Raw genomic sequence first — 23239 nt, forward strand, 5'->3', positions numbered from 1 at the left:
TGCCTTAGAATCCGAAGCTCTTCCTCAGCATATTATATCTCCTGAGTGTCTGATCTTCTCTAGTGTTGCTCACGAATATTCGCAATGCTAATTTTATTCGCGAATATCCATGAATATAGCACTATATATTCGTAATTACAAATATTCATTTTTTTTTCTTTTTTTCACAGTACACATCACAGTGATCACCCCTCTCTGCTTCCAGCTTGTGTGGTGTAAAGAAGGCTCTAATACTACTGTGTGAGACTGGCATACAAATTTTCGCATATGCGAAAATTTTCATATGCAAATTTTTGCATATGCGAATTTTCGCTTATGCAAATTTTTTCATATGCTAATTTTCGCATACGCAAATTTTCGCATATGCGAAACTAAAACGCGAATATTACGAATCTGCGAATTTTGCTAATATATGACGAATATTCGTCCATATATTCGCGAAACATCGTCAATTCAAATATGGCCTATGCCGCTCAACACTAATCTTCTCTGCTCCTGATTCTCTGGTGCCAATTCCTCCGGGAAAAACTTATGTTCCTCCACGTCTTCGCCTCCAGACTCTCAAATGGGGTCATTCCTCCCACCTGGCTGGTCATGCTGGAATCAAAAAGTCCATACAGTTAATTGCCAGACACTATTGGTGGTCTTCCCTGAAGAAAGATGTGACCGATTTCGTATGGGCCTATACAGTGTGTGCACGTGACAAAACTCCCTGCCAGAAGGCAGCTGGTCTTCTCCTTCCTCTGCCTGTGCCTGAACAGCCATGGTCCCATATAGCTATGGACTTTATCACTGACCTACTTTCATCTCATGGCAACACTGTCATTTGGATGGTCGTTGATCGTTTTTCCAAAATGGCTCATTTTGTCTTGCTTCTTGTCTTCCTTCTGCGCCACAATTGGCAAAACAATTTTTTCTGCTAATTTTTTGTCTCCACGGCTTCCCACACATATTGTCTCTGATAGAGGCGTTCAATTTGTCTCAAAATTTTGGAGGGCACTGGGCAGTCAATTAAAAATTAATTTTTCTCCTGCTTATCATCCTCAATCCAATGGACAAGTGGAAAGAGTGAACCATATTCTTGGTGACTACCTGCGACATTTTGTCTCCTCCAGTCAAGAGGATTGAGTGGACCTTCTGCCCTGGGCTGAATTCTCGTACAACTTCAAAAATTCTGAATCTTCCTCCAAATCTCCATTTTTTGTGGTGTACGGCCGTCATCCGCTCCCCCCCCCCTCCCCATTCCCACTTCATCTGGATTTCCTGCCGTAGATGAATTGACACAAGACTTCTCCTCTATCTGGAAGGAAACTCGAAAGTCGCTCCTACTGGCCTAATCTCTCATGAAGAGACATGCTGATAAAAAGAGAATTCCTCCTGTCTTTGCCCCCGGAGACAAAGTGTGGCCAAATACATCCGTTTCCGTGTCCCTAGCCACAAGCTTAGTCCCCGGTACCTCGGGCCATTTAAAATAAAAAATCAAATCAATTCTGTCTCCTACAAGCTTCATCTTCCCTCTTCTCCACGTATTCCCAACTTTTTCCATGTTTCTCTCCTTAAACCTCTCATACTTAACCGTTATTCTCCCAATGTCACTGTTCCTGTTTCTGGCTCCTCTGATGTCTTCTCTGTCAAGGAAATCCTCGCCTCCAAGGACATCCGAGGTAAAAGATTTTTTTTAATTGATTGGGAGAATTGTGGTCCTGGGAGCCGGAGGCCGATATTTTGGACAAGGAGCTTATCCACAAATTCCTTGTTTTCAAAAAGAGGGGGAGACCTAAGGGGGGGAGGGGTACTGTAACGACTAGCGCTCCAGGTCCCTCTCCTCCCCCGGAGCGCTCGCGGCGTTCATCTCCTGTTTGCAGTGCCCCGGTCAGACTCGCTTACCGGGAGCGCAGCTCTGATTCCCCCGGCGGGGATGCGATCCGTGCAGCGGGACGTGCCTGCCCGCGGGTGGCATCCCGTTCTGTTCACCTGCCCCGTCCTCTGTCTGCTCAGTCCCAGCACGCGCAGTCCCGCTCTCTAGGGAGCACGCGCGTGCGCCAGGGCTCTCATATTTAAAGGGCCAGTGCACCATTAATTGGTGCCTGGCCCAATCTGTTCCAATCACTCCCAAACACATATCAACCCACTTCCCCTTCCTGTCCTCGCCGGATCTTGTTGCCATAGTGCCCTGAGAAAGTGTTTAGTGTGTATCCCTAGCCTGTGTATCCAGACCCTTTGCTGTTGCCCCTGACTAAGAACCTTGCCGCCTGCCTTGACCTTTTGCTACGTCTGACCTTGCCTTAGCCTTGTCCTTGTGTACCGCACTAGTCTCAGCTGTCAGTGAGGTCGAGTCGCTATCAGGGGATACGACCTGGGAGTTACCGCCGCAGCAAGTCCATCCCACCTTGCGGCGGGCTCTGGTGAAAACCAGTAACTCCTTAGAACCGGTCCCCCGGTACGGCCCACGTCATCGCCTCACTGACACAGAGGATCCACTACCAGTATCCTCCCCGCATACCAGTCCGGATCCTGACAGATATAAAGACAGGATATGAGGTCGGGATACGGGGACAGGATATGGGGTCGGGATATGTGGACGGGATATGAGGTTGGGATATGATGACAGGATATGAGGTTGAAATAGGAGGATGGGATATGAGGCCGGGATATAAAAAAGGGATATGAGGTCAAGATATGGGGACGGGTTATGAGGTCGGGATGTGGGGACAGGATATGGGGTTGGGATATGAAGATTGGATATGAGGTCGGGATAGGAGGTCGAGATATGAGGACGGGATATGAGGTTGAGATAGGAGGACGGGATATGAGGTCAGGATATGGGGACATGATACGAGGTTGGGATATGGGGACAGTATATGGGGATGGAATATGGGGTTGGGCTATGAGGACGGGATATGAGGACGGGACATGAGGACGGGATATGATGACGGGATATGAGGTCGGAATATGAAGTCAGGATATGGGGACGGAACATGAGGTGGGGCTATGAGGACTGGATATGAGGACGGGACATGAGGACGGGATATGAGGACGGGATATGAAGTTGAAATAGGAGGACAGGATATGAGGACGGGATATAAAAAAGGTGTATGAGGTCAGTATATGGGGACAAGATATGAGGTTGGGATATGGGGACAGTATATGGGGATGGAATATGGGGTGGGGCTGTGAGGATGGGATATGAGGATGGAATAGGAGGATGGGATATGAGGTCAGGATATGGGGACATGATATGAGGTGGGGACAGTATATGGTGACGGAATATGGGGTGGGGCTATGAGGACAGGATATGGTGTTGGAATATGAGGTCGGGATATGGGGACAGAACATGAGGTGGGGCTATGAGGATGGGATATGAGGACGGGACATGAGGACGGGATATGAGGAGGGGATATGAAGACAGGATATGGGGTTCGGGATATGAGGACGGTATATGAGGACCGGATATGAGGTTGAGATAGGAGGACGGGATATGAGGTCAGGATATGGGGACATGATATGAGGTCGGGATATGGGGACAGTATATGGGGACGGAATATGGGGTTGGGCTATGAGGACGGGATATGAGGACGGGATATGAGGACGGGATATGAGGTCGGAATATGAAGTCAGGATATGGGGACGGAACATGAGGTGGGGCTATGAGGACTGGATATGAGGACGGGACATGAGGACGGGATATGAGGACGGGATATGAAGTTGAAATAGGAGGACAGGATATGAGGACGGGATATAAAAAAGGTATATGAGGTCAGGATATAGGGGTGGGTTATGAGGTCGGGATATGGGGATGGGATATGGGGTTGGGAAATGAAGACTGAATATGAGGTCAGGATATGATGTCGGGATATGAGGACAGGATATGAGGTCGGGATATGAGGACGGGATATGAGGTGAAGATAGGAGGATGGGATATGAAGACATGATATGAGGTCGGGATACGGGGACTGGATATGGGGCATGGCTATGAGGACGGGATATGAGGTTGAGATATGAGGACGGGATATGAAGACAGGATATGAGTTCTAAATAGGACAGGATAGGAGGTCGGGATATGAGGACAGGATATGAGGACGGGATATGAGGACGGGATATGAGGTCGGAATATGAAGTCAGGATATGGGGGACGGAACATGAGGTGGGGCTATGAGGACGGGACATGAGGACGGGATATGAGGACGGGATATGAAGTTGAAATAGGAGGACAGGATATGAGGACGGGATATAAAAAAGGTATATGAGGTCAGGATATAGGGGTGGGTTATGAGGTCGGGATATGGGGATGGGATATGGGGTTGGGAAATGAAGACTGAATATGAGGTCAGGATATGATGTCGGGATATGAGGACAGGATATGAGGTCGGGATATGAGGACGGGATATGAGGTGAAGATAGGAGGATGGGATATGAAGACATGATATGAGGTCGGGATACGGGGACTGGATATGGGGCATGGCTATGAGGACGGGATATGAGGTTGAGATATGAGGACGGGATATGAAGACAGGATATGAGTTCTAAATAGGACAGGATAGGAGGTCGGGATATGAGGACAGGATATGAGGACGGGATATGAGGACGGGATATGAGGTCGGAATATGAAGTCAGGATATGGGGGACGGAACATGAGGTGGGGCTATGAGGATGGGATATGAGAACGGGACATGAGGACGGGATATGAGGTTGAAATAGGACAGGATATGAGGACGGGATATAAAAAAGGGATATGAGGTCAGGATATGGGGATGGGTTATGAGGTCGGGATATGGGGATGGGATATGGGGTTGGGATATGAAGTCTGGATATGAGGTCAGGATATGACGTCGGGATATGAGGACAGGATATGAGGTCGGGATATGAGGACGGGATATGAGGTCAAGATAGGAGGACGGGATATGAAGACATGATATGAGGTCGGGATATGGGGACTGGATATGGGGCTAGGCTATGAGGACGGGATATGAGGTTGGGATACGAGGACGGGATATGAAGACAGGATATGAGTTCGAGATAGGACAGGATAGGAGGTCGGGATATCAGGACAGGATATGAGGTTGGGATATGAGGACGGGATATGAGGTCGGAATATGAAGTCAGGATATGGGGACGGAACATGAGGTGGGGCTATGAGGACGGGATATGAGAACGGGACATGAGGACGGGATATGAGGACGGGATATGAGGTTGAAATAGGAGGACAGGATATGAGGACGGGATATAAAAAAGGGATATGAGGTCAGGATATGGGGATGGGTTATGAGGTCGGGATATGGGGATTGGATATGGGGTTGGGATATGAAGACTGGATATGAGGTCAGGATACGACGTCGGGATATGAGGTCGGGATATGAGGTCAGGATATGGGGACAGAACATGAGGACGGGATATGAGGACGGGATATGAGGTTGAAATAGGAGGGCAGGATATGAGGACGGGATATAAAAAAGGGATATGAGGTCAGGATATGGGGATGGGTTATGAGGTCGGGATATGGGGATGGGATATGGGGATGGGATATGGGGTTGGGATATGAAGACTGGATATGAGGTCAGAATATGGGGATGGGTTATGAGGTCGGGATATGGGGATGGGATATGGGGTTGGGATATGAAGACTGGATATGAGGTCAGGATATGACGTCGGGATATGAGGACAGGATATGAGGTCAGGATATGAGGACGGGATATGAGGTCAAGATAGGAGGACGGGATATGAAGACATGATATGAGGTCGGGATATGGGGACTGGATATGGGGCCAGGCTATGAGGACGGGATATGAGGTTGGGATATGAGGACGGGATATGAAGACAGGATATGAGTTCGAGATAGGACAGGATAGGAGGTCGGGATATGAGGACAGGATATGAGGTCGGGATATGAGGTTGAGATAGGAGGACAGGATAGGAGGTCAGGATATGAGGACGTGGTATGAGGACAGGAAATGAGGTTGAGATATGAGGTCGGGATATGGGGACGGGATATGGGGACAGAATATGCGGTCAGGCTATGAGGATGGGATATGAGGACGGGAGATGAGGATGGGATGTGGCATCGGGATATGAGGACCCGATATGAGGTCGAAATAGGAGGACGGGATATGAGGACAGGATATGAAGATGAGATATGAGGTTGGGATATGGGGATGGGTTATGAGGTCGGGATTTGGGGTCGGGATATGAAAACAGGATATGAAGACGGGTTATGAGGTTGGTATATGAGGTCAGGATATGAGGACGGGATATGAGGACGAGATATGAGGTCAGGATATGAGGACGGGATATGAGGTTGAGATATGAGGACGGGATCGGAGGTCGGAACATGAGGTCGGGATATGAGGATGGGATATGATATTGAGATATGAGGACGGGATATGGGGACGGGATATGGGGACGGGATATGGGGACGGGAGATAACAACAATATATAAGGATGGGATATGAAGTCAAAAGCTTTCTCCTTTGTTGATTTTCCTCCTCAATAAGGATTAGGAAGGAAAACCCAGGCAACGCCGGGTACTCAGCTAGTGGATATATAAAATATTAAAATATTAAATATTCAATACATTGGGAAAGTTTTTATATAGTGGCAGTCTAAATTTTATTCTAGTAGGTAAAGTTACAGCATCATGAACTGACATCAAGCATGAATTATAGAGAGGGAAAGGGGGCCTTTTACCATAGGCTTTTCCCGCCTAACGCCCTCCAGCCAGTGGCGTTGCTAAGGTTGGTGTCACCCGGTGTGATATAAAATGGTGTCACCCCCATACCTACCCCCCCCAGTAAGTTTTTAGCCTGTTGTGACAGGCGCCACTGATGTAGCGCATTGTGAAAAATTCCAGTATAATAATCAAATATACCAATTGCCAAAGAATGGGAAAGCACTAAAAAAGGTTTCACCAATTAAAACTCCAGCTCCCAGTATGACCTAAGCAGTGGTGAGGTTATGCTGGGAACAGGCCCGGTGCTGTCATAAGGCAAACCATGCGTCCGCTTGAGGGCGCATGCACTAGCAGCTGATGGGGGCGGAAAAATTAAGACTTTTTTTATACTAAGACCCCCACCTGTGCGCCCCGCCGCCGCACAGCAGAGGTCACTGCTACCACTCCACCCTCTCTGGTTTTATTGCTGCGGCCCACCAAGATTCCCGAAATGGAGCTTCGCTTGTGTAGGCAGAAATCCTTGCACCGGCCCTGGCTGGGAGTTGTAGTTAGAACTTACAAGTGACTACAGCTCTGATGGGACATAATGAGGAAAATACACAATAATATCAGTGACTACAGGGGACTTCTCTATAGTCTTTCCTTATGCACCCTCATCATACATAAGGAGGATCATCCTCCTGCCAGTGGGGATGGTGGGAGTGCTACTGGCAGAAGGATGATCCTCCCAATGGATTATGAGGGTGCTACGGCCAGGATGATGGGGGTGCTACATCTGCAGGAGCATCCTCCTGCCAGTAGCACCCCCATCATCCCGGAGGATGATCTGCTGATGGATGATGGGGGTGCAGCACCCCCATAATTCATCAGTAGCACCCTCATCATACATAAGGAGGATCATCCTCCTGCCAGAGGCACCCCCCCATCATCATCCAGGAGGATGATCCTGCTGATGGATGATGGGGGTGCTACTCACAGGAGGATGATCCTGCTGATGGATGATGGGGGTGCTACTCACAGGAGGATGAGCCTGCTGATGGATGATGGGGGTGCTACTCACAGGAGGATGATCCTGCTGATGGATGATGGGGGTGCTACTCATAGGAGGATGATCCTGTTGATGGATAATGGGGGTGCAGCACCCCCATCATTCATCAGTAGCACCCCCATCATACATAAGGAGGATCATCCTCCTGGCAATGGCACCCCCCCAGAGCCTCTCAGCACCCCCTTTCTCCCTGCTACATTAAAACATTCAATCAGTGTTTCCCAACCAGGGTGCTTCCAGCTGTTGCAAAACTACAACTCCCAGCATGCCCTGACAGCCAAAGGCTGTCTGGGCATGCTGGGAGTAATAGTTTTGCAACAGCTGGAGGCACCCTGGTTGGAAAACACTGCATTAAATACACAGTTTTGCAGAGAGGTCTCACCAGTCTCTTGTCTTCACTTTCTCCTCTCCCCGGGCGGCTCCAGGTCCAGGAATGTCCGGGGGTTGGGGAGGAATTTATCACCCATGAATCCTCAGAAGACGCGGAGCACATGAGGCAGGGACACGTCGGGGGAGGGAGCAGACGTGCGCACGGCACTTCTGTTCCCAGAAAGCATTGCACGTCTTAAAGAGGCAGCTTCCTGGGGCTGGGGGATAGGATTGTGTCGGGGGCTGAAACTGGAGTGCGGCAGCCTGCAGGTCATGAAAGAAGCCTCTTCTGTTTGGGGATGCTGCAAATACCGGCTGAGTTGAGTGACGGTTTGCAGATGTGGGGGGTGCTGCCGGCCGTGGTGTCACCCCTCCAGGCTGGTGTCACCCGGTGCGCTCCGCACCCCCCGCACCCGGGTCGCAACGCCACTGCCTCCAGCAACTAGTCCCAGTACTTCCCAGGTACTCCAAACAACCATACATCTGGATTTTCTCACTGTCTGTAACTGCTATATTACATGCCATCTATACACTCCATTATCCAATCAGTAGCTCCTTTGGCTTACCTAGTGAGAAGTCATCTAGCTTAGAAAGTTAGTGTGGAGTTTTCACTTTAAGGGTCTATTCACACGTACAGTATTCTGCGCAAATTTGATGTGCAGGATTTCGAGCTGTGCTCAGTTTACATTGAAATCTGCAGCAGAAAATCCTGCGCATCAAATCTGCACAGAATACTGTACGTGTGAATAGACCATAAATGTGAATGTTTAAACCAGCAAAATTTTTGCATAAGGGCTTCCCCCATTCTTGGTCTAAAAAAAAATATATATATACTACTTCCGTGTTGTTTCTAAGTTAAAGGGGTATTCCGGTGGAAAACTTTTTTTTTTTTTTTTTTTAAATCAACTGGTGCCAGAAAGTTAAACAGATTAGTAAATGACTTCTATTAAAAAGACTTGATCCTTCCGGTAATTATTAGCTGCTGAATACTACAGAGGAAATTATTTTCTTTTTGGAACACAGAGCTCTCTGCTGACATCTCTGTCCATTTTAGGAACTGTCCAGAGCAGCATATGTTTTCTATGGGGATTTTCTTCTACTCTGGACAGTTCTTAAAATGGACAGAGATGTCAGCAGAAAGCACTGTGGTCATGATGTCAGCAGAGAACTCTGTGTTCCAAAAAGAAAATAACTGTCACCAGTTTATTTTCAGAAAAAAAGTTTTGCGCAGGAGTACCCCTTTAACCCCTTAAGGACAATGGACGTACTCCTACGCCCCCGTTTCCGAGTCCTTAAGGACCGAGGACGTAGGAGTATGTCCTGTCCATTCCCGGCCCCCCGCCGCTAGCCGGAGGGGAGCCGATGCCCGATGCCTGCTGAAATCGTTCAGCAGGCATCGCGTCATATCGCCCAGGGGGGTCATTATGCCCACCCCATGTCGGCGATGGCCGCAGATCGCTGGACAATTCAGTCCAGCGATCTGCGGCGATTCCGGGTCAATCGGGTCTCCAGTGACCCGATGACCCGGAATTACTGGCTGATCGGGGCCGTCAGAGACGGCCCCGAACAGCCAGAGCCTGCAGGGGTGAGGTGGCACTGGTGCCACCTCACGATCGCCCTGATTCGTCGACCAATCAAGGCGCCTGCTGCGGGTGTCACTCCCGCACCCGCTCCGCCCCTCTTCCGGAGGACGTGAGCGGGTGCGGGACGTGCACCCCGGGTGCTGGGGACCCCGATCCCCGGCGTTAATGCTGGGATCGGGGCCCCAGGAGCGACGACGGCGGCGGCGGCGGGACTGACCTGTGTGGCGATCAGCAGCAGCAGGAGGTGAGTGACAGCCTCCTGCTGTTGCTTAGCAACAGCTCCCAGCATGCAAAAAGGGCATGCTGGGAGCTGTAGTTATGCAACAGGAGGAGGCAGACCACCACAACTCCCAGCATTCCCTTATGGGCATGCTGGGACTTATGGTTTTGCAACAGCTGGAGGCACATTCTTTCTATGGAAAAGTGTACCTTCAGCTGTTGTGTAACTACAACTCCCAGCTTGCACAAACAGCTAAAGTGCCAGTTGGCTGTCGGTGACTGCTGAGAGTTGTAGTTTTGCAACAGCTGAAGGCACACTGAGTTGAGTAGCAAACCAGTGTGTCTCCAGCTGTTGCATAACTACAATCCCCAGCATCCCCAGCCAAAGTAGTATGCCTCCCGCTGTTGCATAACTACAACACCCAGCATGCCCTTCCGCTGTCCGTACATGCTGGGGGTTGTAGCTTTTGCAACAGCTGAAGGCACACTGGTTGCAAAACACTGAGTTTGTTGCCAAACTCTGTGTTTCACAACCAGTGTGCCTCCAGCTGTTGCAAAACTACAACTCCCAGCATGCACTGATAGACCGTACATGCTGGCAGTTGTAGTTTTGCAACAGCTGGATGTTCCCCCCCCAATGTGAATGTACAGGGTACACTCACATGGGCGGAGGATTACAGTAAATATCCGGCTGCAAGTTTGAGCTGCGGCAGCTCAAACTGCCAGCGAGAAACTACTGTGAACCCCCCCGCCCGTGCGACTGTACCCTAAAAACACTACACTACACAAAATAAAATAAAAAGTAAAAGACACTACATATACACATACCCCTATACAACCCCTCTCCCCTCCCCAATAAAAATGAAAAACATCTGGTACGCCACTGTTTCCAAAACGAAGCCTCCAGCTGTTGCAAAACTACAACTCCCAGCATGCACTTATAGACCCTACATGCTGGGAGTTGTAGTTTTGCAACAGCTGGATGTTTCTCCCCCCCCCCCCCCCCCCCCCCCAATGTGAACGTACAGGATACACTCACATGGGCGGAGGATTACAGTAAGTATCCGGCTGCAAGTTTGAGCTGTGGCAAATTTTCTGCCGCAGCTCAAACTGCCAGCGAGAAATTATGTGAACCCCCCGCCCGTGCAACTGTACCCTAAAAACACTACACTACACTAACACAAAATAAAATAAAAAGTAAAAAACACTACATATACACATTCCCCTACACAGCCCCCCTCCCCAATAAAAATGAAAAATGTCTGGTACACCACTGTTTCCAAAACGGAGCCTCCAGCTGTTGCAAAACAACTACTCCCAGTATTACCAGACAGCCACTGACTGTCCAGGCATGCTGGGACTTTTGCAACAGCTGGAGGCACCCTGTTTGGGAATCACTGGCGTAGAATACCCCTATGTCCACCCCTATGCAAGTCCCTAATTTAGGCCTCAAATGCGCATGGCGCTCTCACTTTGGAGCCCTGTCGTATTTCAAGGCAACAGTTTAGGGCCACATATGGGGTATCGCCGTACTCAGGAGAAATTGGGCTTCAAATTTTGGGAGGTATTTTCTGCTATTACCCTTTTTAAAAATGTAAAAATTTTGGGAAACCAAGCATTTTAGGTAAAAAATTATTATTTTTTTTTACATATGCAAAAGTCGTGAAACACCTGTAGGGTATTAAGGTTCACTTTAACCCTTTTTACGTTCCCCGAGGGGTCTAGTTTCCAAAATGGTATGCCATGTGTTTTTTTTTTTGCGGTTCTGGCACCATAGGGGCTTCCTAAATGCGGCATGCCCCCAGAGCAAAATTTGCTTTCAAAAAGCCAAATGTGACTCCTTCTTTTCTGAGACCTGTAGTGCGCCAGCAGAGCACTTTTCACCCCCATATGGGGTGTTTTCTGAATCGGGAGAAATTGGACTTCAAATTTTGGGGGGTATTTTCTGCTATTATCCTTTTTAAAAATGTAAAATTTTGGGAAACCAAGCATTTTAGGTAAAACATTTTTTTTTTTTTTACATATGCAAAAGTTGTGAATCACCTGTAGGGTATTAAGGTTCACTTTACCCCTTGTTACGTTCCCCGAGGGGTCTAGTTTCCAAAATGGTATGCCATGTGTTTTTTTTTTTTGCGGTTCTGGCACCATAGGGGCTTCCTAAATGCGGCATGCCCCCAGAGCAAAATTTGCTTTCAAAAAGCCAAATGTGACTCCTTCTCTTCTGAGACCTGTAGTGCACCAGCAGAGCACTTTCCACCCCCATATGGGGTGTTTTCTGAATCGGGAGAAATTGGGCTTCAAATTTTGGGGGGTATTTTCTGCTATTACCCTTTTTAAAAATGTAAAAATTTTGGGAAACCAAGCATTTTAGGTAAAAAAAAATTATTTTTTTTTACATATGCAAAAGTCGTGAAACACCTGTAGGGTATTAAGGTTCACATTATCCCTTGTAACATTCCCCGAGGGGTCTAGTTTCCAAAATGGTATGCCATGTGGTTTTTTTTTGCGGTTCTGGCACCATAGGGGCTTCCTAAATGCGGCATGCCCCCAGAGCAAAATTTGCTTTCAGAAAGCCAAATGTGACTCCTTCTCTTCTGAGACCTGTAGTGCGCCAACAGAGCACTTTTCACCCCCATATGGGGTGTTTTCTGAATCGGGAGAAATTGGGCTTCAAATTTTGGGGGGTAATTTCTGCTATTATCCTTTTTAAAAATGTAAAATTTTTGGGAAACCAAGCATTTTAGGTAAAACATTTTTTTTTTTTACATATGCAAAAGTCGTGAATCACCTGTGGGGTATTAAGGTTTACTTTACCCCTTGTTACGTTCCCCGAGGGGTCTAGTTTCCAAAATGGTATGCCATGTGTTTTGTTTTTGCTGTCCTGGCACCATAGGGGCTTCCTAAAGGTGACATGCCCCCCAAAAACCATTTGTCGCTCCTTCCCTTCTGAGCCCTCTACTGCGCCCGCCGAACAATTAACATAGCCATATGAGGTATGTGCGTACTCGAGAGAAATTGGGTTTCAAATAAAAGTAAAAATTTTCTCCTTTCTACCAATTGCAAAAATTCTAAAATTGGGTCTACAAGAACATGCGAGTGTAAAAAATGAAGATTGTGAATTTTCTCCTTCACTTTTCTGCTATTCCTGTGAAACACCTAAAGGGTTAATACACTTATTGAATGTCATTTTGAATACTTTGGGGGGTGTAGTTTTTATAATGGGGTCATTTATGGGGTATTTCTAATATGAAGACCCTTCAAATCCACTTCAAACCTGAACTGGTCCATGAAAAATAGCGAGTTTGAAAATTTTGTGAAAAATTTCCAAATTGCTGCTGAACTTTGAAGCCCTCTGGTGTCTTCCAAAAGTAAAAACTCATTAATTTTATGATGCAAATATAAAGTGGACATATTATATATGTGAACCCAAAAATGTTTTATTTTGAACATCCATTTTCCTTACAAGCAGAGAGCTTCAAAGTTAGAAAAATGCAAAATTTTCATTTTTTTCATCAAATTTTGGGATTTTTCACCAAGAAAGGATGCAAGTTACCAAACATTTTTACCACTAAGTTAAAGTAGAATATGTCATGAAAAAACAATCTCGGAATCAGAATGATAACTAAAAGCATTCCAGAGTTATTAATGTTTAAAGTGACAGTGGTCAGAATTGCAAAAAACGCTCCGGTCCTTAAGGTGTAAAATGGCCTGGTCCTTAAGGGGTTAAAGGGGTGGAAAATAAATGTTTCAAATCAACTGGTGCCAATAACATTTTACAGATTTGTAAATTACTTTTACTTAAAAATCGTAATCCTTCCAGTACATATCAGTTGCTGTCTGCTCCAGAGGAAGTATTGTAGTTCTTTTCAGTCAGACCGCAGTCCTCTTTGCTGACACCTCTGTCCATATCAGGGACTGTCCAGGGTAGAAGCAGATCCTCATTACAAACCTCTCCTACTTTGGGCAGTTTCTGACATGGACAGAGGTGTCAGCAGGTAGCACTGTGGTCAAACTGAAAAGAACTACACAACTTCCTCTGGAGCCTACAGCAGCTGATAAGTACTGGAAGGATTAAGATTTTTAAACAGAAGTAATTTAAAAATCTGTATAACTTTCTGGCATAATCTGATTTGAAAACATGCTTTTCCACTGGATTACTCCTTTAAGTTGCTTTTGTTGTCCTGTAGTCTGCAGATATTGCTAAATGTTTGCACATAACCCTAGGGAGCATATGGGTGATATAATAGAGGTGACATTAACTTACAGAAGTTGATCTGGTTTGAACCTAGTCCCAGTTTTTTGCATCAGTTGGTAAATAACATTATCAGTCATGTCTCTAGAGATGGACAGCTTGACTTGAACATAACGAATATTACTTTCCTTCATTGTGCTTAATAACCCCCCCCCCCCCCCCCGAGAATTGGAAACAGTTCAACAACAAATATTATATAGGCACTGCCAAGGACGCTGCAAACAGCCAGCATGAGTTTAATGTATGAATATTTTATTGGCCATCACTTATAATCGAATGATTGTATGCTGCAACTCAACTATAATAGGAGGACTTGGACTTATTTAATGACCGCTTTGTATGTTCTGCTGAGAAAAAGGCATGAATATTAGTATGTATGAGTTTATTATATAATAATTGTCTCTTTCCAAATTATGTAAATTTTTAGCAAAATTTTTATTTAGAGCAGGTCACAGATGCTTTCGGGAGGGCCACAGTTATAATTGCCGGCTAGGGGGATGGTACCTGCGGGCAGGCTAGTTCACAGCCCATGCATAACCACTGCCCCCCCCCCCCTATTTTCAGAGCACCCCTAAAAAAGGTGTGTAAATTTACCAAGGGGCACTCCCTGATGAGGGTGTCAGGCATGAAGGTAGTTGGGGTGCCCTGATGTGCAGACACAATGTGTTAAAACAGATGGTGGCAGGGTCGGACTAGGACCTAAACCAGCTCTGGAAATATTTGCTTATAAGCCCCACATATGCATAGCGTCATTGTGGCAGCCGCTGGTCACAGTGATGGGGGGGGTATTTGATTTGCCTGGCTTCTGTAGGAGGGTTCTGTGCTAGCTGTGCCATGATATCACACAAGGTGAGAGGGTGCAGCCACAGCGCAGCTTGCAGAAAGCCTGGCATTTTATTTGCCAGGCTTCTGAGAACTATGTTGTGGCTGTGCCCTAAAGTCAAAGTATGCAGCCGCAACATACAAGACAGAAACCTGGTAAATTAAATATTAGGCTCCTGCTACACAGGCTCTAAATACTACAGCCCATGAGGTAAGCCTGGAGTTTGATTTCTCTGAGGCTTCTGTTCCATCGTGTTACGGTCTTGATGCTGGGACTCAAACTTCATGTCAAAGGGCACAGCAACAAGTGTGCAACAAAACAGGCTTAATATTAATAAATAGTGGTGTACTATAAGGAAAAATTTGGACCAGAACCGAAAATTTAGGCTGTGCTTGGTCGAAAAAAACATTTCCCCACCAACTTTTAAAATAAAATAGTTTTTGTAGAGGATTTTATTACACATACTGGGCAGACTACTTAAAAAAATGCTCTGCAGCTGACCCAAAACTACTAGTTTGGGGCCAATAAGGATCCAAAGCAACCAGCCCCCCCTCACATAACAATACTTATCACCTTTTCCCCAGCACCTCCCCTCACATAATAGTACTCTACATACTCCCCAGCCCCCCACATAACAGGACTCCCACCCCCCTCCCTCACATAGTAAAAGCATTAGGTTTCCCTTTCCTCTCACCCAGAGCAGCACATTTCCCCCCCTGAAGCTCCAGTGACTATGTACCAGCAGGAGGAGGAGCCAGGAGCAGTGAGGAGGCAGAGAGTAGAGGTGAGTGTCCTTTCTGTACATTATGTAATGCATACTCTGTAGCCTCCAGACCTATGCTCACTGTATCAGCCTGTCTGGAGTCTCAGGACCTGTGTGTGATGCTGCAGCTGCGGTGCACAGAGGTCCTGACACTCCTGACAGGCTGATTCAGTGACTCGTCCAGACACTACACCGGCCCACAGGGCGCCAGCCTTCCGGGAGTTTTCCCAGTATCCTGGTAGGCCAGTCCGTCCCTGGATGGAGGCAGTCTGTCTCCCTTTACTTGTTCACATTCTTATAACAAAGCAGCAGTCAATCCCCTAAGATCATTGTTCAAATTCTAAGCAAGTCTTGGTCACCACATTCTATTTACTTCACCAAAGGGGGTTTAGTTTACACCAGTAGGCTCCCAGCGCATATCCTGAGACATAAATAAACAAATAGTACTTCTTGATGTTCTGCAATGATCAAAGTTGCATGGTATAGTTCTTTTAGACACTCTGGTGACTAGGCATAGCATGGAGCCCAATAAGACCTAGAGAAGGGTGAGGCACTTGTATACCTTCTTCTTACAGGCTTGTAGAAAATGTAGTCATCTTGACTACTCTCTAGTTTCAGTATCTAGTCTATTTGCTACTGAAGTAAGTTGTCATGTGGGAGTAAATTTGTCACAGTGTATAATCCAATATGGGAATTGTGAGTCAGAACATGTCTAAAATATATTGTTTTTTTTCTGTATTACTTGATATATTTATATACTGTAGTTGGTTCATGGTCTCTTTGCTGCCACCAATGGTGGATAAGGTTTCTTTCACACTGTTGTTGAGCTCTGTCCGAAAATGGCCATTAAGCCCTCTTTTTTTTGCCTTTAAAGGAGATATCCAGTGGTGAAAAACGTATCCCCTATCTCCTGTACGGGGCCCCGACAGCTTGTGGGAAGGGGGCGTGTTGACCACCGCACAAAGCACCGGCTGAAACGAACCCTCAATACAACTGTATGGCAGAGCCGCAGTGCTGCCTTTGGCAATCTCCGGCTCTGCCATGGCGATGTATTGAGGGGGCGTGTTGGCCGCCACTTCATCAACCAGCGCTATCTGGTAAACGAGCCGGGACCCCATACAGGAGATTGCGGGGGGCCCCAGTGGTCGGAACCCCCCGATCTGAAACTTATCCCCTATCCTTAGGATAGGGGATAAGTTTTTCACCACTGGACTACCCCTTTAACGGTGGTTATCAGGACAGGGCACGATGGGCAACAACGGGTCCCCATGGATCCCAATGACTATAATGGGGTCCGTCAGGTGCAGTTTTTTAGCGGGTGAAAAAGATGGCACATGCAGTCATTTTTCTCCCGCTATTCTCCCCTCATTTTTTTACATCCACTAACTACCGGGTCACAATGACAGTATGAAAGATGACTTACATGTAAGTGTAAAAGAGGAAGGTCACATGATGCTTCCCACAAGGGTTTCTCATGGAAGCCACAAGAATGTTCTGTGGAAGGAGTCCTCAAGTCCTACCCTCTCATCCCAAAGGGCTGGAACAAACTAGTTAGTCTAAGTCTGGCCTTGGCCAGTGAAGGAGCGCTTGTGAGATTTCTTCTGTCAGCATTCCTGCTGTGCAGAATTTTAGTTAGTTCTGGCTCTGACATTGAAACAATCCAAGCTAAGCCTCAAGTCTTGTGAGCTTGATTCTCACAGCATTGTAAAGTAGAATTACATCCACAAGCTGCTGCCAGTCTACGCTGGAGATATCTTCTAAAATCTATACTCTGCCTCTGCGTAGAAGATAAATAAAGTCTCTTTAGTCAGAAGGAAGATGGGACACTGCACCTCCATCAATACCCAGACACAGATGCCTCCATAAGTTCCTCATCTGCAGATGGGCCTAGAAAACCCACAGATGTTCCTAAGTGTTATAACCAATGTTGCTCAAGTGTCAAAGAGGCATTGCTGAGCCATAGTGTGGTGAGGGTGTGATGAGGGCAGATGGAATTACCCTAGGGGCAGATGGCATTAACCCCTTGTGTTCATGACACCAGGGCGCGGTTTATCCTCTACACCACCCAAAGGAATACCGCTGGATCCTGGGCTAGGCACGGGGGCAAATAATGACTCTGATGCCAAGTTACGGAACAATGGCAGCTTTACTGAATCAGACAAGTGTAACAGTCTATAAAGCTTGGCTAGGATCACGGAGGTGACTAAGACCTTAGGGCTTGCTGGAACTTATAGTGGACTTGGACAATTTGGATGCAGGCCACGCTGACTTGAGACAGGATGACTTGGACTGACTTGACTATGACAGACTATGACTGACTTCACCCCTTCTGTAGCTTACCAGGCTTTGACTTGACCTGTGGGGTAATGTACTTGAGAATCCATGGCTGCTGGACTGACTTTAAGCCTCCTCTGGACTCTGAACACACACCTAGGACTTGACCTTGCTGCAACTCAGCATAAGCAGGAAGAGATGAGAGCTAGCTCCACCCAGTGCTTATATGGGGGAGACTAGGAGTGGTCCCATAGGTCACCCTTAGGTCACATGGTCACTGATACCTCTCTGGGTTACAATCACATGTCAGCAGGTTAATCACATGTCAACTGTTCTTAAAGCTATAACATATTTTATATACAACACACAGCATTACATAGGAATAGAAGCACAGAAACAAGGGGAACAGGTGCGGGGGGGGGGGGGGTCAGGGGACACTGTATGGGGGCTGCCTGAGAGGGCAGCTATGGTACCGGGGTGCAACTCCTGTACTGAGCCACCACTATAACATGCATGGCTCCTACCTCCCCAACCCCTACTTGCCCTGTATAATTGACGTGCACAGATCAGTGTTGGAAGGGCATCAATCAGCCAAACCAGAGAGGCATGGGGGGACAAGAGGCACGCATGCTTCAGCTTGGCAACACCTTCTTGACACTTGAGCTCTGAGCTTGATCTAGAGCTGACAAATTCCCTTCAAAAACAACATACTTTGAAACTTATCACACCTTTAATGAGGTTTTAGTAAGATGGGTAGACCCCTTGTGCAGTTTAAGCACTTTTTGCTTATTGCCAAAGACCAAATTCCAAAGTTAATTGTTTCCATTTTGGAGCCAAGTAAATGCATTCATCTACACTTTAACATCAAGGCAACCCAACCTTCATAACGCCTCTCACTGCACTAGAGAGTGACCCAGGGGAACCTTTATTACACATACAGTGTGGCCCTTTAAGCAACTGGACCAGCCCACAAAACAAGAGATAGCCTGCAGAGTCCCTGGAGTCCAGAAAAATAGGTAAAGGTTCAGCTCACCATTAGCAGCATGCAGACCCAGATCACAATGAACTCAGCACACCTTCCAGCGGAAGCCACGGAATGAGCAAGGGCCGTGTTCCCAGGTACAAAGGATGAAGCAAAAAAGAGGAAAATCCGGCTCCCAGGACTGGATAAAAATTAGTAGCTTTAATGAATCATATTAAAATTCAAAGTAGAAAAAAGAATGAGCTAAAAGCACAAACGAAACGCACCAACGCGTTTCGACTTGTTAACAAGTCTTAATCATGGTCAATGCTAAAGACAACAGATATACCTTATATACTATTTCAACTGGTGACGTCACCCTCTGAAATCAGGTGAACACATGGCAAGAGGTAAAATAAGACATGGATAATACTTGACAGATGGTATGTACTGGAGAGTCATTATACAAAACAAGAGAAAGTATACTTAGAAACCTCTAATAGATATAGCTCAGGTCGTGTCTGAAATTGAGTCCATACGGGAAGCGAGTATTCAAAACCAAAATCCAATACGCTTCCCGTCTGAACACGGCCCTACTCCAGTCACCACCCCGTGATGGTGGGCGTACCCTCTCTAAGCCAGTCACAGTAATTTGGGGAATAGTACCTGCATGTTTTTCAATGATGTGTTTCGTAAAACCTGACATGGATCTATTTGTAATCTTGTTACTGTCGGGTATATGGAGATGTTCTTGAATTCTAACCTTAAGTTTCCTGCTAGTGCAGCCCACATATTGTAGATTGCACCGTAGGCAGGTAATGCTATAAACTACATGATGCGTTTGACAGTTAATAAAACTTTTTATATTGTGTATCTGTCCAGTAGTACATGAATGAAATGTAGTTTGATTGGTCATATACTGGCATATAGAACATCTAGAATGGCTACATTTATAGCTGTAAGTAGCCATTCTAGATGTTCTATATGCCAGTATATGACCAATCAAACTACATTTCATTCATGTACTACTGGACAGATACACAATATAAAAAGTTTTATTAACTGTCAAACGCATCATGTAGTTTATAGCATTACCTGCCTACGGTGCAATCTACAATATGTGGGCGGCACTAGCAGGAAACTTAAGGTTAGAATTCAAGAACATCTCCATATACCCGACAGTAACAAAATTACAAATAGATCCATGTCAGGTTTTAGGAAACACATAATTGAAAAACATGCAGGTACTATTCCCCAAATGACTGTGACTGGCTTAGAGAGGGTACGCCCACCATCACGGGGTGGTGACTGGAGTAGGGCCGTGTTCAGACGGGAAGCGTATTGGATTTTGGTTTTGGATACTCGCTTCCCGTATGGACTCAATTTCAGACACGACCTGAGCTATATCTATTAGAGGTTTCTAAGTATACTTTCTCTTGTTTTGTATAATGAGTCTCCAGTACATACCATCTGTCAAGTATTATCCATGTCTTATTTTACCTCTTGCCATGTGTTCACCTGATTTCAGAGGGTGACGTCACCAGTTGAAATAGTATATAAGGTATATCTGTTGTCTTTAGCATTGACCATGATTAAGACTTGTTAACAAGTCGAAACGCGTTGGTGCGTTTCGTTTGTGCTTTTAGCTCATTCTTTTTTCTACTTTGGATTTTAATATGATTCATTAAAGCTACAAATTTTTATCCAGTCCTGGGAGCCGGATTTTCCTCTTTTTTGCAGAGTCCCTGGAGCCCACCTGACCATGACTGGCTGCATCACTGCACAGCCAAGCCTGCATGCTCTGTCTCAGTTAAATGCCATTTCCCCATGGCTGCATTTTGTGCAACAGCACACTATAAATCAAGATTATTTTGTAACTAGTGTTCCTCAGTATCAGGTGGTTCCTAAGTGTCATATCATTTGGTATACCTCAATAAGTGCACACAATTTTTTGGAGCAACTTAGGATCTGTTCTTTTACTAGAAGCAAAAAAGTTTGGGGACTCAGCTGGGGGGGGGGGGTATCTTTTTTTCACTGCATATAGTGGATTTATGAAGCTGCTTCATACATTGCACCTATTATTGATTTTTTTCCCCATGGAAAATCTCTATCAGCTCAAACATTCTACAATCCTGGTGGCAACTCAGCATGAAGGACGACTAAATAGGACCCCAGATTATAAATCCACAGGGTTTTGCCTCTTTGGCAACTGACCCTGAATGTTTAGACAGATGAAGCAAAATAATTCAGTGTTTGCACTGATTACATGTGTGTCATACATTCTCCATATTCATGTGATACAACAGTAGATACCATCTATGAAAGGTGATAATAGGATAAACCCATTCTGTAAATGAAGAGCGATGACCTCATGTTGTAAAAGGACACCCACTTCATTAAAAGCACGCTCTTTACTAGTGGGTGTTATTGGTGGGATGGAGGGAGAAGGGGGGACAGAGAAATTTAATACCAGTCTGTCTACTTTCGATGTCATCTGTCTACTTTCTCAGTCTTTCTATATATACAAACAGTGAGGTCAAGGCAGGGCATGCTGGGAAATGTGGTACAATGCGTCCTCTGCATAACATCAATGCTTTAGATGTGATTACCGTAGTAATAATACGGCTGTCTTTTTTTGTGAGTATTTTTAACATTTTGTACCAATCATATATCATTTTTATTATTTATATATATATATATATATATATATATATATATATATATTTAGAGAGAGAGAGAGAGAGATGCAATTGTTTAGTTATTTACTCAATAATTACTATTCTGCAATGTTTTATTCTGTGATATACTGTATAAGATATACAATGTAGAAGATGTCTGAGTCACATCATAGAAGGAACATATAATCTTTCCCTGTGGTTAATCTGTATCCTTACTTTCTGGTGAAATTAGATTGTGACCCATGTGTCAGAGCAGCAAGCAGTACATATGAAATATTATAGTCACTTACATTTCATTGACCAAAAGGGGTCATGATCCTATTGAGAGGGGAATATAAAATAAAAACACTGATCTAGTTCTCCAAAGTGAAAATATTCACAGAATTATCTTTTAGACAGGTATCTATTATAAGGGGGTTATGAGTTGCAATTGCCAAGGAAAGCTGGAAAGAGACATACAAGGGTTATAGCAGGACTAATCTGACCAATGCATGGATGGGTCAGTTCAATCAGAGTCTTATATGGTCTTAGTTAGTAATGGACCTGAGAGAGACAACCCATTTAAACTCCAAGGTGTGATAGGCCTATTCCTGATATACTAGCTTTTCGGTGTAATCCACTATCTTGAACCATATATTAAAAAGAAAAACAACCAGTGCTCAGGAGGGCATCAATTTGGGAGGAAGGAAGTGCAATACATATGGAATTTTGACTTACTCCACGTTGGGGGGATGCTAAGTAAATTTACATACCCCCCTCCAGGATGGCTTGTAATGGGTTCTTCTATCTCCAATCAATCATATGAACAGAGGAATCAGGCTACTGCATATATTCATGTACTTTAATGGGAGATGCGTTTCTGAGGTAAAAAAAAAAAAGGCTGCCGCCACCTCCTTCATCAGGCATAACACAGATAAAATTAACACGGGCTAAATACCACGGTTTTGAACTTTTTATTCTTCAGATTGTAGCGCTCCCTTTTTTTTTTTTTTTTTTGCTAATCTTTTTATTAATTTATACTATCTTGAACCAGATCTTTAAAAAAAAAAAAAAAAAAATCAGGACTAGAGGCACACTTGCTAAAATGTGTTGGAAGAAAACCAACAATGACCCCCCCCCCCCCCCCCCCCCCCCCCCCGTTTCCCTTAATTTGTGTTAAGAACCCCTAATAATAATACTAGGTGGCTGGAAATGTGTTAGTAAATTCACCCTAAACTGGGCTTTGCATTTGTGGTTTAAGGGTTGGAGCTTCACTAATTAAAACATCCCCTGCAAAGTCGGTTTTGTTGGAAAGGAGGGGAGGAACGCATTTCACTATATACAGACGATATGCTGCTTTATACTGCTAATGTTAACCACTCCATCGGTACAATAATGGAGAATTAAAACGTACTACATGTTTCGAAACCAGTCTGGTTTCTTCTTCAGGTACAAATTTCTGGTCTCGGCGCAGACTTCACTGGTGATATTTCTGGTGACATCGGTGCCTGTGGTTGTTACCTTAGCACATACTTTTCTGATGGCTTTAGCATCTGCACAGGTACAGGGCTTCTTCTTTCTTTAGCCACTGGTGCCAGACTCTTAGTCTGGACAGGATTAGTTTGG

The 23239-nt window shown here is 45.5% G+C and overlaps 1 protein-coding gene across 4 annotated transcripts in view; it reads left to right on the forward strand.

The window, feature by feature from the left end:
- NTRK1 (neurotrophic receptor tyrosine kinase 1) overlaps positions 1-23239 on the forward strand; it is a 326699-nt gene that overhangs the window by 175940 nt on the left and 127520 nt on the right. The window contains exon 1 of one of the 4 annotated variants that reach the window (XM_056545723.1): positions 15632-15742. The exons of the other annotated variants lie outside the window; for them this stretch is intronic. The gene's annotated coding sequence lies outside the window, so the exon portion shown is untranslated. Of the gene's footprint in view, positions 1-15631; positions 15743-23239 lie in introns of those variants that run through there. 4 annotated transcript variants of the gene reach the window in all.

Source organism: Hyla sarda, chromosome 11 (assembly GCF_029499605.1).
Source record: "Hyla sarda isolate aHylSar1 chromosome 11, aHylSar1.hap1, whole genome shotgun sequence".
Classification (NCBI taxonomy): domain Eukaryota; kingdom Metazoa; phylum Chordata; class Amphibia; order Anura; family Hylidae; genus Hyla; species Hyla sarda.